Source organism: Capra hircus, chromosome 11, assembly GCF_001704415.2.
Source record: "Capra hircus breed San Clemente chromosome 11, ASM170441v1, whole genome shotgun sequence".
In the NCBI taxonomy this organism is placed as follows: domain Eukaryota; kingdom Metazoa; phylum Chordata; class Mammalia; order Artiodactyla; family Bovidae; genus Capra; species Capra hircus.
In genome coordinates this window covers 62,875,707-62,891,883 of record NC_030818.1, presented here as the reverse complement: position 1 = coordinate 62,891,883, position 16,177 = coordinate 62,875,707, and the positions used below count along the sequence as shown (strand labels likewise).

The following is a 16,177-nucleotide window of genomic DNA, read 5'->3' as shown; positions in this document are numbered from 1 at the left end:
AAAGTGGTTTCTTGAGATGGAATCTACTCCTGGTAAAGAGGCTGTGAAGACTGTTGAAATGACAAAAAAAGGATTTAGAATATTACATAAACTTAGTTGATAGAGCAGTCACAGGGTTTTATAGGATTGAGTGCAATTTGAAAGAAGTTATCCTCTGGGCAAAATATTATCAAGCAGAATTGCATGCTACAAAGAAATTTTTTGTGATAGGAAGACTCAATGTGGCAAACTTCATTGTTGTCTCATTTTAATAAATTACCACAGCTGCCCCAACCCTCAGCCACTACCACCCTGATCAGCTAGCAGTCATCAACAAGAGGCAAATCTCTCTACCAGGAAACCAGGAAAGTGATTATGACTCTCTGAAGGTGCAGGTGATGGTTAGCTTTTTTTTTTTTTTTAGCAATAAAGTATTTTTAAATTAAGGTAAGTATATTATTGTTGGTTTTTTTAGACATAATGCTATTGCACACTTAATAGACTACAGAGAAGTGTAAACATAACCTTTATGTGCACTGAGAAACCAAAAAATTCATGACTCACTTTATTTTGATATTTGCTTTATTGTACTGGTCAGCAGGTAAAGATTCCGCCTGTAATGTGGAGGGGATGCAGGAGACACAGGTTTGATTCTGGGTCAGGCAGATCCCCTGGGGGAGAGCATGGCAACCCAGTCCAGTATTCTTGCCTGGAGAATCCCATGGACCTGAGCCTAGTGGACTACAGTCCATGGGGTAACAAAGAGTCAGGACACGACTGAAGCAACTGAGCACTGGTCTGGAACCAAACTTGCAAACAGTCTCAGATTTATTTGGGGCATTTCTTAAAATCAGTTAAAAACTCCAAAGCATTTGTCTCTGACATGTTCCTGAATAAAATGAAAGGGTATTGTTTACAAAATTTAAAAATTAGCCGCTCATATGTCTACCACCCCAGCTTAAGAAACAGGCTATTACCAGCCCCTTAGGAAGTGGCCGTGTGCCCATTTCTGAACATAACTGCCTCCCTGGCTGGCTTCTCTTGGGAACTACCTTTCTGAATTTTGTTTTGCTTTACAGCTGTAATGGTTATGTATGTATTCCTGAATAACATAGTATTTGATTTTATCTGCCTTTGATCTAGAAATAGATGGAATATTTGACAACTTGGTGGTTTGTTTTTTTTTTTTGCTCTGCATTCTATTTTTGAGCCTCATTTAGTCCCTTCTTTTCTCTCCTCTTCGCAGACCTCCAGCCCAGATCGCCTCTGGGATTCTTGCATTTATCTCCTGACCAGGATCTCTGTTGACAGACTCTTCCCTCCAGAATTCACTGTACAAACCACCACCAAATCCTCACCTTCAAATGGGAAGTTATATTTAAAACTATTTTCTAACAGTGTATTCAAGTGGCCTGAGAAATGTTTATCTTTAAAATTTTGCACGAAAAAAAAATTTTGTATGACTATAGATTACAATGGAGATGGAAGTGGCAACCCACTCCAGTATTCTTGCCTGGAGAATCCCATGGACAGGGAAGCCTGGTGGGCTGCTGTTCATGGGGTCACACAGAGTCGGACATGACTGAAGCGACTTAGCATGCATGCATGCATAGATTACAAATCACACAAAATTTTAACAATGACTCTCTCTGGATGGTAGGATGATAAATAGCTTTTTTTTTTTTTTTCTTTGTGACTTTTTTCTATTTCCCAACTCTTCAGTGGAAGCTTTGGATGCAAGGTTCAGGTCTTCCCTGCTTTTATCTTCTCCTAGTGACTTAGCAGCAGCATCAGTGGTTTCTGAGGTCTGGCCTGGTGAAGAGGTGGGCGTGCGGGGTACAAGAGCAGAACATGGAGATCCTTTCTCAACGATACTTGTATTCAAAGCCACAGCCTTTCTTTTCCACCCCCAGGCCAGCACATCATTATTTCCTCTGAGTGAGGCAACCGGGCCCTTCAACCATTTCTTGAAAACAGTGCCAGCATCGTATGCCACCTTTGCAAACACACAGGAGCCTGCACTCAGAAGGGCTTTCTGCTGCTATGCTGTCTTGATTTTATTTCTGAACCTATGTTTTGTATGTGGAATTGGGTGAGACAGTGGAGCAGAGGGCATACTCATACATTGTCTGTTTGCTGTTCCTGTTGCCACATGAGCACAGACTTCTGGTTCTCCCAAGTGTTTGTGAGCTCGGCAAGATGTAAGAGTGTTTCATCTTTGATTGAGTAAGTAGGGGCGCTGACAGCCCTGAGAGGTCATGCCTTCCATTCAAACCAGAACTTGTTCTGAAGCAAGAAAAAAGGCCACAGTGTTCTAAAGACATGAACAGCCAAGGAATCTTACATCCTGAAAATGAAGACACAGAAGGAAAGGGAAATATAGGGCACTCCATAGTTCCTTTTCCTTTTAGTCCTTCCCTACTCTTCAGAAAGTTGAAAGTAGAGGGTTGGTGGAGTGAGCACATATCAAGAAGTGAAATAGAAACAACTGAATTGGTTTTGTGCAGTAGTTTCCATTATTCTGGTAAGAATGAACTACATAAGCACCTACAATCTACAAAATATGAATTAGATCTTTTTAATGATTCTGCTTATAAGTTGAATGCTCTTATACTTGCATTTAAAGTGGATATTCTACAATATAAAAATAAACAATGAAATTCAGGCTAATATTTTCAATTTTTGTTTACTTTTTGTTTTGTTTAGTCACTAAGTTGTGTCCAACTCTTTGGGACACCATAGACTATAGCCTGCCAGACTCCTCCATCCATGGGATTTCCAAGCAAAAATACTGCAGTGGGTTGCCATTTCCTTCTCCAGGGAACCTTCCTGACCCAGGCATCAAACCCGCATTTTCTGCATCGGCTGGTGGGTTCTTTACCACTGAGCCACGAGGGAAGTCCCTTTGTTTACTTAGAATAACATGAAACAACAATATTTTTTTAAACATGGCAAGTTGAGAGAGACCATGGGAAAACTAGTAACAGTACCTTTTGGGCCAACCCTCCCACCCACGCCTGCAAATTATAATTCCAAACCTAAAGTTTATGTTGCCTTGCAGCTCATGAAATCCCAGGCCTTTTCTCTAAAACTCTTGTCTCCACTGTGACTTCCTAAAGTCCATTTCCAGACCTAGAAGTCAAGAGATGACTCTTCTTTCTAAATCTCTGCCTTGTAATAGCCATACCCTGAGGGAACAGGCTGGGGTAGAGACAGCATAGGAAAATCACACTGGTTAAAATCTCAGAATAGTGCCCCACCCCATATTAAAAACAAAAACAGAACACCTAGTGAGATAAATTCCTTAAAGGCAAGGACCTTCTTCCTCTTGTGTTTCAGTGCAGTTCAGTTCAGTTGCTCAGTCATGTCTGACCCTTTGTGACCCCATGGACTGCAGCACACCAGGCTGCCCTGTCCATCACCAACTCCCAGAGTTTACTCAAAGTCATGTCCATTGAGTCAGTGATGCCATCCAACCATCTCATCCTCTGTTGTCCCCTTCTCCTCCTGCCTTCAGTCTTTCCCAGCATCAGGGTCTTTTCAAATGAGTCAGTCAGTTCTTCACATCAGGTGGCCAAAGTATTGGAGTTTCAGCTTCAACATCAGTCCTTCCAATGAATATTTAGGACTGATAGCTTTTAGGATGGACTAGTTGGATCTCCTTGCAGTCCAAGAGACTCTCAAGAGTCTTCTCCAACACCACACTTCAAAAGTATCAATTCTTTGGTGCTCAGCTTTCTTTATAGTCCAACACTCACATCCATACATGACTACTAGAAAAACCACAGCTTTGACTAGACAGACCTTTGTTGGCAAAGTAATGTCTCTGCTTTTTAATATGCTGTCTAGCTTGGTCAAAACTTTTCTTCCAAGAAGCAAGCATTTTTTAATTTCATGGCTGCAATCACCATCTGCAGTGATTTTGGAGCCCCCCAAAATAAAGTCTGACACTGTTTCCACTGTTTCCCCATCTATTTGCCATGAAGTGATGGGACCAGATGCCATGATTTTAGTTTTCTGAATGTTGAGTTTTAAGCCAACTTTTTCACTCTCCTCTTTCACTTTCAATAAGAGGCTCTTTAGTTCTTCTTTACTTTCTGCCATAAGGGTGGTGTCATCTGCATATCTGAGGTTATTGATATTTCTCCTGGCAATCTTGATTCCAGCTTGTGCTTTTTCCAGCCCAGTGTTTCTCATGATGTACTCTGCATAGAGGTTAAATAAGCCAGGTTACAATATACAGCCTTGACATACTCCTTTTCCTATTTGGAACCAGTCTGTTGTTCCGCGTCCAGTTCTAACTTTGCTTCCTGACTGGATACAGATTTCTCAAGAGGCAGATCAGGTGGTCTGGTATTCCCATCTCTTTAAGAATTTTCCAGAATTTGTTGTAGTCCACACAGCCAAGGGCTTTGGCCTAGTCAATAAAGCAGAAGTAGATGTTTTTCTGGAACTTTCTTGCTTTTTTAATGATCCAACGTTGGCAATCTGATCTCTGGTTCCTCTGCCTTTTCTAAATCCAGTCTTGAACATCTGGAAGTTCACAGTTCACGTATTGTTGAAGCCTGGCTTGGAGAATTTTAAGCATTACTTTACTAGCATGTGAGATAAGAGCAATTGTGTGGTAGCTTGAGCATTCTTTGGCATTGCCTTTCTTTGAGATTGGAATGAAAACTGACCTTTTCCAGTCCTGTGGCCACTGCTGAGTTTTCCAGATTTGCTGGCATATTGAGTGCAGCACTTTCACAGTAGTGCTTACCATGGAGCTTTCCTATGATAGGGACTTAATAACTGTCCTTTTCTCAATAAACATTTTCTCCCTTAAGTTTAAAACACTCTTTTTTCATCAGACCTTTCTCAAACACCTTCAAAGTCTCTCTATTGCTTTAACCTACAAATTGAAACTCCTAACCAGACATTTTAGGTTCTATAATCTGGGTTCAATCTACTTTTCCTAATTCATCTCCCAAAACTCCCTAGAACTCTGTTAGTAATAGTTGAACAAATATGGGATGATTGGATTACACAGCTCCCAGGAGTTACAGAAGCTAGTGATGGATAAATCATTAGCTCTTTTTAGGGTTACATAATACACGTGAGCTCACATTAATGTCCCAATACCGGGACCTGGTGATGAGTCTTACAGACCCTAAATGAGAGTTGTAAGATATTTGATCTCAAAAAAGTCATTTCTGCAAGATCACATCCTAGCTTCTGCAGAAATCAGGGACCCAAAGCTAGTCAGAGAGAAGCCTGCATGTGGTTTTTAGTCCTCCTGGAAGTGTGTGGGCTGCCGCCCTATGGAGCTCCCCACCGGGACTCTGGCAACTTCTTGGACTTTGAGGGCCATGAAATCATAGCGTAGCATTACTAAGCATCAGAATTTCATACGCTAGTAATGAGCCATTAAGGAAGGTTTAGGGCAGAGACAAGCTTTTAAGGCAGTATAACCCAAGCAGCGGCTGTTCTCAGTGTACCTTTGTGGGAATCAATTGTGTTTCCCACATGTCTGCGTCGGGGAGATTCTTAACCTGATGGGGCTGGGAGAAACTTCAAGAGCCATCACATCCATTCCCCCGTCTTTAAGATTAGAAAACCCTTAAATCTTTTTGAAAAATTACCAATCTATCTCCAAACTTAGGGGGTAAGGTGCCGGGGTCCAGCCCCGGTGGATCCAGGGTAATTCGAAGCAGGGAGGACATGATAAGGAAAAACTTATTTATTTAGAAATATAAAAGAGAGATTAGGAAAGAATAGTGTAGTAGGGAAATTTAGTGGAGAAAAGAGGCTGAATAACTTGGTTTACAGGGAAAGCCAATAAAACTTCAGGACAAGAAGTTTGCACCATCTACGTTAGGCCACCGGCGCTCGTTTGAATAGCGGAGGGTGCCCCGCCTTGGGCTTCCTCTCTCACCGAACTTAAAAGCCAGGGCAAGTAAGTAGATGTGGCGAGCCTCCCTGCTCCAGATGGGAATTCAGCCTGAAAAAGAGAGGGAGGGAGAGGAAGAAAGAAAGAGAGAGAGACACAGGGGGAGCCAGATTTCCAAGAAACTAGTTTGAGAGACTAGTCCGAGAAACTGGTCCATCCTTTATTGTTCAGAAGGCTTTTTATACTTTTTGATTGTACATAGAGATCAATGGGTAATACAAAATTATGCAGTGTCAGCAGCCCTGACTCTTATTGAGACCAGGCTTTTTCTCTGCATACTTAGTTGTATACACAAGTCTTAGGTGATTTACATCATCTTCTGGTCAGAAGGCCAATTAACATTTTACGGCCCTTTTCTGATAAGAGTTTGTCAACCAGAAGACTTATTTTTCTTAAAAGTGTTGTTCTTCCCAAAGTCTGGTGCCACTCTCGGAAAGCACTAAATAAAGTTACATTCTTACATAGCAAGGATACAACAATTTATAACAAATGAAAGGAGTACAGTGATTTATAACAAAGAAAAAAGTAATTAACTCAAAAGTCTAGTGTTGCTAACATCAAAAACTACTATACTCCTATTTCTGCATCCCGTTTACATTGATTAATATCCTCCCAGGTGCCTAAAAGATAAAGGATATGGAGGCCTGACGGCAAACATTAACTCAACAAACTCTTCACCAAACTAATTCTTAACTCTAAAAGGCTCTATATCTTTAAGATGTTTTGAGCTTCGTGCCTCTCACAGTTGGGGGCTGTAAACAATCCGCAAGTTGTAAGGCAGACCGGTCAGATAAGTTAGAAAGCCATCAAAGGGGTTTCAAGCCGAGACATTCTTTTTATATGCAGGAGACTGTTAACTGGAGCTCTGAATTAACCCTTTCCAGAGAAAAGGTGGTAATGTCAGAAGAGTGTAGTATAGCAGACAGTAAACAGACAGATTTTGGTTTCGGGGTAGATGCTCAGACAGAGGACCCCTAGAGACCTGACTCACCTTGCCCATCAGGCCTCTCCGCATGACCTTGTCATGGGTGGGATCTCCCGTGCTGGCTCCCAGCAGTAAGGAGGAAGGACCTGCATGAAAACCTGCAACAACCTCATGTGAAAACTAGCAGGAAATATTTGAGTTAAAAGTGAATCACAACAGCACCTTCTTATCCTTTCTTCAAAGTGCCCCAGCTAAGAGCAGAAATGAAAAACACTGATGTGCCCTTTAGTGAAAGACATCCCAAGGCCTGGGGCTTACACTCTTTTCTTGTTTCTTATCCTTTTTCAGTATAAAACATTTTAAAGATTTATGCACGTTGTAAGACATACATTTAGTGCACTACTTTTAGCAGCTGCATGTTATTCCATAGTATCTGCTACATGTTATTTCCTCTCTGTATTGCACAGTGATACATACTAAGCTTGCCAACAACATGCTGCTACTTCAAGTGCTGCTATGATGACTATTCTCAGTTGTACCCTTTTACGGACATGTTTCAGGATTTTCTTAAAGGTATATATTTCCAGGAGTGAAACTGCTGGGCCATTAGGAAAACATATGCTACTTTTTCTTTTCTTTTGATGTGGACCATTTTCAAAGTCTTTATTGGATTTGTTACAATATTGCTTCTGTTTTATGCTTTGGTGTTTTGGAAAGGGAGGCATGTGGGATCTTACCTCCCCAACTATGGATCGAACCAGCAGATCCTGCACTGGAAGGCAAAGTCTTAACCACCAGACCACCAGAGAAGTCCCCACATGCTACATTTTATTACCTATTTCCAGATAACTCCAAAATGACTATACCAGGGACTTAACACCCAATAGCAATGGCAACCCACTCCAGTGCTCTTGCCTGGAGAATCCCAGGGACGGGGGAGCCTGGCGGGCTGCCGTCTATGGGGTCGCACAGAGTTGGACACTGACTGAAGCGACTTAGCAGCAGCAATGCGTGAGGATTCCTGATTCCCCCTATCCTAGCCAACACTTGGTGGTTACCCAACTCACATTTTTGCCTATTCAATTGATGTAAAGAAGTGTCTTGTTTTAATATGCTTTTATCTGATTATAAGTGGAATTGTATATCTCTTCATCTACTTCTTTAAACTGAAATATAGATGGTAAACTGGCAAAAAATTGGCAAAAGGAAAAGAGGGCAGCAGAGGATGAGATGGTTGGATAGTATCACCGATTCAGTGGATGTAAACTTGGGCAAACTCTGGGAGATAGTGAGGGCCGGGCCTGGCCTGCTGCAGTCCATGGGGTCACAAAGAACTGGTCATGATTTTGCGACTGAATAACAACAATAGTTGGTATACAATATTATATAAGTTACTGATATACAGTATCATGATTTATAATTTTTGAAGGTTATATTCTGTTTATAGTTATTATATTTGCTATAGTACCCATGTTGTACAATATATCTATTCATCTAGTTGTCAGTCTCTCAAGCTTCCTTTCTGTAAATTTGCCTGTTCATATCCTTTGGCTATTTGTCTTTTGTGTTTCCTGTTTTTTTTTTTTTTCTCTCAATGATTTGCAGGAATTCCTAGCATATTGTAGACATTAATCACTTCTTGGTTTGGAAACACCCCTCAATCTATCAACTTTCTCTTGTCTTATGATGTTCTTTGTTGACCAGAAAAGTAATCTTGATATAGTCAAGTTCATCAATCTTTTGGTTTTATAGTTTATGCTTTCAGAGTCTTTGAAGAAATCTTTTCTTATCCTAAGATTCCAAAGCAATTCTTCTGCTTTTAATTTCTATTAGCTTTACAGTTTTCCCTTTCATTTTTAGGCAACGTTCAGAAAACTAAGATCATGGCATCTGGTCCCATCATTTCATGGGAAATAGATGGGGAAACAGTAGAAACAGTGTCAGATTTTATTTTTGAGGGGCTCCCAAATCATGGCAGATGGTGATTGCAGCCATGGAATTAAAAGACGCTTACTCCTTGGAAGGAAAGCTATGACCAACCTAGATAGCATATTGAAAAGCAGAGACATTACTTTGCCAACAAAGGTCCGTCTAGTCAAGGCTATGGTTTTTCCAGTGGTCATGTATGGATGTGAGAGTTGGACTGTGAAGAAAGCTGAGCACCGAAGAATTGATGCTTTTGAACTGTAGTGCTGGAGAAGATTCTTGAGAGTCCCTTGGACTGCAAGGAGATCCAACCAGTCCATCCTAAAGGAGATCAGTCCTGGGTGTTCATCGGAAGGACTGATGCTAAAGCTGAAACTCCAATACTTTGGCCACTTCATGCAAAGAGCTGACTCATTGGAAAAGACTCGGATGCTCGGAGGGATTGAGGGCAGGAGGGATGCCTGGATGGCATCACTGACTCGATGGACATGAGTTTGAGTAAACTCTGGAAGTTGGTGATGGACAGAGAGGCCTGGTGTGCTGCGATTCATGGGATCGCAAAGAATAAGACACGACTGAGTGACTGAACTGAACCGAACTGATTCATTGAAATTTTACCTTTGCAAATGGTATGAGATGTGGATGCAACTTTATTTTTCTCTATGGTGAACCAATTTTTCCAACATTATCTATGAAACAAAACTTCTTGTTAGGTTGGATTATTATTCCCAACCCTTCACATCCTCCCAGTTATAGAATTATATACCCATGCTCTTTGCCATGTGGTTTTGCAGCACCTTCCACTATTTTGGTGGACTTGGCCATGTGACTTATTTGGCCAATGGAATATTAGGAGATGTGATGGCAGCAGAAGTGTTAAATGTGTTTGAGTGATTTGACTTCACCTCTTGAGCTCTTGTCATTGCCAGAAAGAGACATGTGATAAAGACCTGAATTTAACCTGTGTCCTGGAGCAAAGCCCAGCTGAGTCCAACCAAGTCTTAACCAGATGGGATCAGCAGAGTCTCAGTTCACATACAGATCTGTGAAAGAGAAAAAACAATGGCTTTAATAAGTCACTGATATTTCAGGGTTATTTGTTATATGGTATTATTATTGTAGTGATAGTTGACTATCTCTACATGATTTCCTCATAGATTTGTGAGGTTACCATTATCACATACCAAGTTCACATAGGTAAATGGGTTGTTTCTGAGTTGTGTATTCTGGTTCTCTGTTTTACATGTCTGCTACTATGACTTATTATATGTCTTATTATCTGGAAAGGTAAATTTCCCCTCTCTGATTTTTATTTTTAAAAATGACCAGATTATAATGGAATTTAATCTTCCATATGTATTTGAGAATGTTTAAATTCTTCAAATCCTGTTACAAGTTTGAATGGTTTGCACTGAGTTTATGAATACATTTAGAGATCATTAAAATCTCAGTGGGCTTCCTCAGTGGCTCAGCGGTTAAAGAATCTGCCTGCAATGACTTAGCAGTAGCAGCAGTGCAGGAGATGCAGCAGGAGCCACAGGTTTGATCCCTGGGTCAAGAAGATAGATGCCCTGAGGAAAGAAATGGCAACCCACTCCAGTGTCCTTGCCTGGGAAATCCCATGGACAGAGGAGCCTGGCAGGCTACAGTCCATGGGGTCGCAGAGTCAGACACAACTTAGTGACTAAACACACACACATACACACACAATTATCTTAGTAACGTTACTTCATCCTATCCACAAACATTATACACACCCCTATTTAGGTCTTCTTTGAAGTCTTTAAACAGCATTAACGTTTTTTCTTTACTCTGTCTTTTTGGGGAGGCTGTACCACGCAGTGTGCAGAATCTTAGTTTCCCAACCAGGGATTGAATCTGCATCCCCTGCAGTGGAAGGGCAGAGTTGTGACCACTGGACTGCCAGGGAAGTCCAGTATTAACATTTTTTTGTTCATGAAAGTTTTGTGCATTTTTCTTAGGTTAATCCCTGAAGACTTTTAGAGTTTTCTTGCTATTGTAAATAGTATCTTATTTTTAGTTTTTTAGTACTAGTATGTAAGTATACTTCTGGTTTTCATGAAATGATTTTGAATTTGGGAATGTTGCTCTATCACGTAGGATTAGGTTTAGCTGTCTGCAACAACATACATGCATACACACACAAATACAATCTAAAATAAGAATGGCACGAATAAGATGGAGGTGTGTTCAAGAAGTTCCAGAAGTCTGGAGGTAGCTGCTTTAGGGTTGGTGCTGGTACAGAAGGTGCCTTCTTTCTTGTTCCTCTGTGTGTGGTTTCCATATCCAACCTCAGCTCACGGTCTAAGCTGACTGCTGAAGCTCCAGCTACTGTATCTTCATTTCAGATGGCAGGAAAGAGGATGAAGCATACTCCCTCCCTTTAGGAATGTGTGCACCAGATCTGCTTTTAACCCATTGCCTAGAACGTGGCAACACTGAGCTACAAAGGAGGCTAGTAAACATTGTCTTTATTCTGGTTGGCCATGTGCCCCATAAAAAAGTAGTTCTGTGGAAGAAAGAGAAAAAAATTGCTCCCTGTTATTTTGTGGCTTTCTCGTATTATTTCTAATAGCTTATTGTTTCTATTAGGTGTTTTATGTGGTTGATCATATTATTGCAAAAATCCCAATTTTATCCCTTTTCTTCTGATTCTTCCATTTAATTTCTTCATCCTTTTATTACAAATCTTATTTTGTCAGCCAGGACTTTCAATATCATTTGAGCAGCTGTGGCAAACTTGTCTTGATCCCACACTTAAATGGAATGTATTAAAGTTAATCCATTAATAATATTTTGCAGTACATTTTTGGTCCTTCATAAAGTTAAGTACATTTCTTCCTATTCCTAATTTTTCTGAAAGTTTCTATTATTAATAAAGGATGTACATTCTCCAATGCTTTCTCTCTTAGCCTTCTTGAGGTAAATATTTGGATAGGTTTTCTGATGTTAAATCACATTTGAATTTCTGAAATAAGCCCTTCTTGATTTATTACATTTTTATGATAAACGGCTAGATAGGTAGCTAGACAGGTATATTCTAAAGAGAGAGAAATGAGTCTCAAGGTTTCTTCTAGTTTTTCTGGAGTAAGAATGTTGGATTCGGTTAGCTAATATTTAGAATTTTTTGCATATATGTTCATAAGCAAATGGGCCTATTCTTGTTCTTTTTCATACTTAGAATCTAATTCTAATTTTTCGTTTTTACTGCCTCTGCCTCTTCTTGCTGATTATGACTTTTTAATTCATATATTTTGTAATTTGGATTGGGAGCTAATGTTCATTTGGGCTCTATCTGTAGGAATGCTAATGAAACTTGGGTTGAAACCTCCATCTTCAATAAAGGATGTACTTTTGCTTCCTGGTCCATGTGAGTTGTATTTAAGCTCTTTGAGATAACAAAAATCTCATATAGCACTTTTTATTTTTTTTGGTAACCATAACAATTCTTAGTACATCATTAGTCTCACTCCACTGTTTAGAAAATGATAGTAACAAATCATTTGTACATTGAAATTTGCATTTTGAAACATAACTCCCCCATGTAAAAAATTCTTTTTATATACTTTGAAATCATAAACTAGTAAGTTTCACACATACTGAGATTTATACATAATATCAATTACAGTGTTGTTTTTAAGCTTATACATCTATTTGACTTAGTATACATTTTAAATGGTATAGTTATAAAGTATACCTATGGTATTTATGAAAGGCAAATTGCCAATTCACCCTTTTTTTTTTTTTTTTAGGGATTACCCTGCTAGTGTATTATACAATCCTGTGCACAAGAAATATAGAAAGGTAAGTGATCACAAAAATGAGAGAAAAAAATGTGAGACATATATATAAAATATATGTGGAAAAAAGGAAAGAGATATGTGTGAGAAAGAAAAAAGGAAGGAATGAATAAGTAACAGTTCTTAAATTTTCAAAAGAAAGGAATGAAAAGGGGGTTTCAAATGAAACACTTGACTTTTTAATACTTATTCATGTCATGGGCATATTTGCTAAAAATGCAGAAGCCCAGGGCCAGCCTACAGAGATGATGATTCAGTAGGTCTGAGAGCAAACTCAGGAATCTAGGTGGGCCTAAGACAACCATTTAAGAAATACTGGAATAGGGTGAACACAGAATTAGAAGATGACACATGGTGGGGACTGGAGGCATGCCAATAACAACTGACAAGGGAGCAACTTCTGCCACAGGAGGCTAACCCTGGCTATTTGGAGATCCTCTGAAAGATCTTCTGGTATAGTTTAGACTCAAAATCGTCTGTGTTTTTAGTGACATTCATAGTGTGTAAGATAACACCACGATCAATTATATTCACTTCAGTCATAAAATGACCTCACAGCAAGAGAAATAAGAAATAGGCTTTCTGAAAGTATCATTAGCACATTCTTAAATGTAGTAGCATAGCCCACACTAGAAATGGAGCTGATTCTTCCCACAGGAGGGATTTAGCGTGTTTCAATCATCACAGGGTGACCTGGCTAAGGGAACACAGCTCCCCTCCTGAGTATCATTATGTCCCGGGATGAGGATGCTGGCGTCCTTGCATTGCCAAACTGCAAAGAAGTTTCAACACACTGAGGGGCAATGCATACACAATCTGGGCACTATAGGAAGTCCGCAGGTTGGTTCATTTTCTTAGGTGGACTCAGTATGCAGGCTGACGTCATGGAATAAGGCTAAAATCAGAAAGAGAAGAGGTAAGAGGTGTCAGGCTGAGTATCACAATTACAGTTTAGGGGAAGGGTCCCTATCTTAAAACGACAGTAATCAAGGAAAGCCTCCCTATGACTAGGGTAAGCCTTAAGGCTTATTGTTCACTTACTACCTCTCCTCTGAATTCCAGACCACTGTAGGTTTTACTCTGATAATCATGGGGAAAAAATGATCTTCCTCCCTTCAAGAGCACAAGTCAATCCTGGGTCTCTCCAGTTGACTTGTCTAAAGAAAATGGATATGGAGTATTCTAAGTGGACTGGAAAATCTTTTTTTCTAGGGATGTGATACGTGATTTGTCTTTCCTTGGTTTTTTAATAGGAAGCAATTGTCATAAATTTCAATAACCTGCAGAAATGCACCTTGTGGTTAAGAAGGTGGATTTTTGCCAGTGTATTTCTTTTGCCGGCACCTCTGTTCAGGTTCATTAGTGATCCCAGTTACTTTCAAGTACAAGTGCGTGCAGGCTTAAGGTGTGTACCATGATTCCTAGACAGTAGGCAAGAAACTGAGAAAAAGCCGTAGCTCCGGGGAATGAGCAGCGAGATCTAGTAATGAGTACAAGGTGTCAGGGTCCAAGGTGAGGAGAGTGGGCAGAGAAGTGGGAGAAAAAGAGTAATGCATGCGGGAGCAAGGGCTGGAGGAAGCTGATATTTACACCCACAAAGCCCACACAGCTTCACTCACGTCAGGTTAAGTACCTTTTCGAGAAACCCAATAAAGAAATGTTACGTATTCAGGAGGTGTTTCAACCTGTCCACACCCTCCTCTGACTTCCCCAGAACACAGGCAAGCAAGGAGGGAAATGCCTCCGGTCTTGGCGTCCAGCTCCCTCGGCTCCCAGAGCACAGCCCCACAGGACGTCACACGGAGCTGTCTCCGAGAGTGGGCATAGCACCGACGGGAGGCAAAGTTTTGATCCGATTTACTCCAAATCAGTCTGCCACTCGGTAGTGGGGTTTGGCCTCAGGGGCTCCTAGGCAGAGCCGGGCAGCAACAGCAGCAGCTTGAGGCTGAGTAAGGAGCCAGCCTTCTTCATCGCCTCCTCCGGTCGGTGCGGAGTCGGCAGCACAGCCAGTCCCTATCGCTGTCACGCCTTCTGCAGCGCGGCCCCTCCGCCGCCCCACCCCCCCCGCACGGCCCCAGCCCTCACACTGTTATTTGCGTGACTGACCTGAACAGGGCGGGAGGGAGGACCCGGGTGCGGAGGGAGGGGAGGACCTTGGCCCGCCCACTCCTTCCCCTGTGGCTCGGGGCGGCACCTTCTCCTCCTCATTGGGCACACGCTTGCGTCCATCACCCCCATGCGGCCCTCGGATTGGCAGAAGGCGCACTTCTGGAGCGAGGAGAGCTGAGTGACTCCGCGGGTCTCCGGTGCCTCATCTTTCCCTCCACCGCTCCCTCCCTACTTCAACGTCCACCCACCACTCCCCAGCCCCCACTCCACTTCCCCCCGCCCGGTTAGCGGCAGTGTCCTTAGAAGACTCATTGGGCCAGGGGCGAAGCCTGCCGCCTATCGAGCAGCACCGTCATTGGCCGACGCCCACGCCCGTCGGAGCGGCGGGCTTCGGCATTGGGTGATTCCGTTCCGCTCCCCGCCCCTCCCAACGCCTCGCCCTCTCACTCGCCTCCTCCCCTCCCGGCTCTTTCACAGCCCCCCTTTCCCTTGCCGTCCCCACCGCATCTCCCCTGTCCAGCTGGGCGGGGACTGCTTTACGACTCTGTAAAGTCTGTGAGTCACTGCACAACCCATCAATCCAATTAAATGTCTTGAGCTAGCCGAGCAGGCGGTGCTGCTGCCGCGGCCGCTCGCCCCGCCGCGGCCGCCCCTGCTCCCAGCGCCCCTCTGATCCATGGCTGTCTGTCTGTACTTGTTACGGTGTAACCTCCTCCTCCGCCTCCTCCGCCTCCTCCTCGGGAGCCGCTGCAACTTCCCCTTAGCCAGCCTCCTCCTCCGTTTGGGGACTGCAAAGGCATGGGATAGACCTAGAGCCACTTCAGTCACCCCTCCAGCCCTCGCTCAGTCTCCCCCCTTTAAATTAAAGTCTGATCCTTGCTTCTCATCGTTTTAGAGGTTTATTTGTCAGTCTTTTTATTTCCCCGGATTTTATTTTCCCTTCCTGGGGCAGGGGGTCGCAGGGGCCGGTGGGCTTATTTTAGGGAAGGGGCTTTCCCCTCCATCCCCCCGTTGCTCGTCCCTTTTCGGCAGTGACTTGATTTCCCTGCTCCGCTCCGCTCCCACCCCTCGAACTCACCGTCCTGCACTCTAGTGACGCACCGACACCCCCCGCCCACAGCCCAGACGTCCCCTCCCTCGCTGCCACCCCGACCCGTCTCAGAGCTGGACCGGGTGCCGACTTCGCTGAAGGGTGAGTGCTGTGTTGGGTTATCGGGGGTGGGTGTTGGGGCGGAGAGAGGGTCTGGGAAAATATAACGGGTCCACTTTGGGGAAGGCAAGGGATCGCGCTGTAGACTGGAGGTTCCCAGTCCGGCGTGGATTTGAGGTGGCGACTGCCTTCCTGCCTCGCTCCCTCTTCCCCCGCCCCTCGACTCCTTATTCACCAGCCTTGCTGTATTTCTAGGTATTGCCAACGCTTATAAAATGAGCGGTAATGGCAAGCTTTCTTAGTGAGCTGTCATAATCAGCGAATTGAACTGATAGACT

The 16,177-nt window shown here is 42.7% G+C and overlaps 1 protein-coding gene and 2 long non-coding RNA genes across 3 annotated transcripts in view; 1 reads left to right on the top strand and 2 right to left on the bottom strand.

Annotated features, from left to right (window-relative positions):
• LOC108637151 lies at positions 9,392–14,934 on the bottom strand. The gene is made up of 2 exons (XR_001918818.1): positions 14,687–14,934; positions 9,392–9,802 (listed from the first exon to the last, which is right to left on the bottom strand). It is a non-coding gene; the product is annotated as an uncharacterized LOC108637151 (long non-coding RNA).
• On the bottom strand, positions 12,186–14,680 carry LOC108637150. The gene is made up of 2 exons (XR_001918817.1): positions 14,214–14,680; positions 12,186–13,475 (listed from the first exon to the last, which is right to left on the bottom strand). It is a non-coding gene; the product is annotated as an uncharacterized LOC108637150 (long non-coding RNA).
• Positions 15,147–16,177, top strand: part of SERTAD2 (SERTA domain containing 2) — a 112,881-nt gene continuing 111,850 nt past the window's right edge. The window contains exon 1 of the mRNA XM_018055425.1: positions 15,147–15,881. The gene's annotated coding sequence lies outside the window, so the exon portion shown is untranslated. The remainder of the gene's footprint in view (positions 15,882–16,177) is intronic.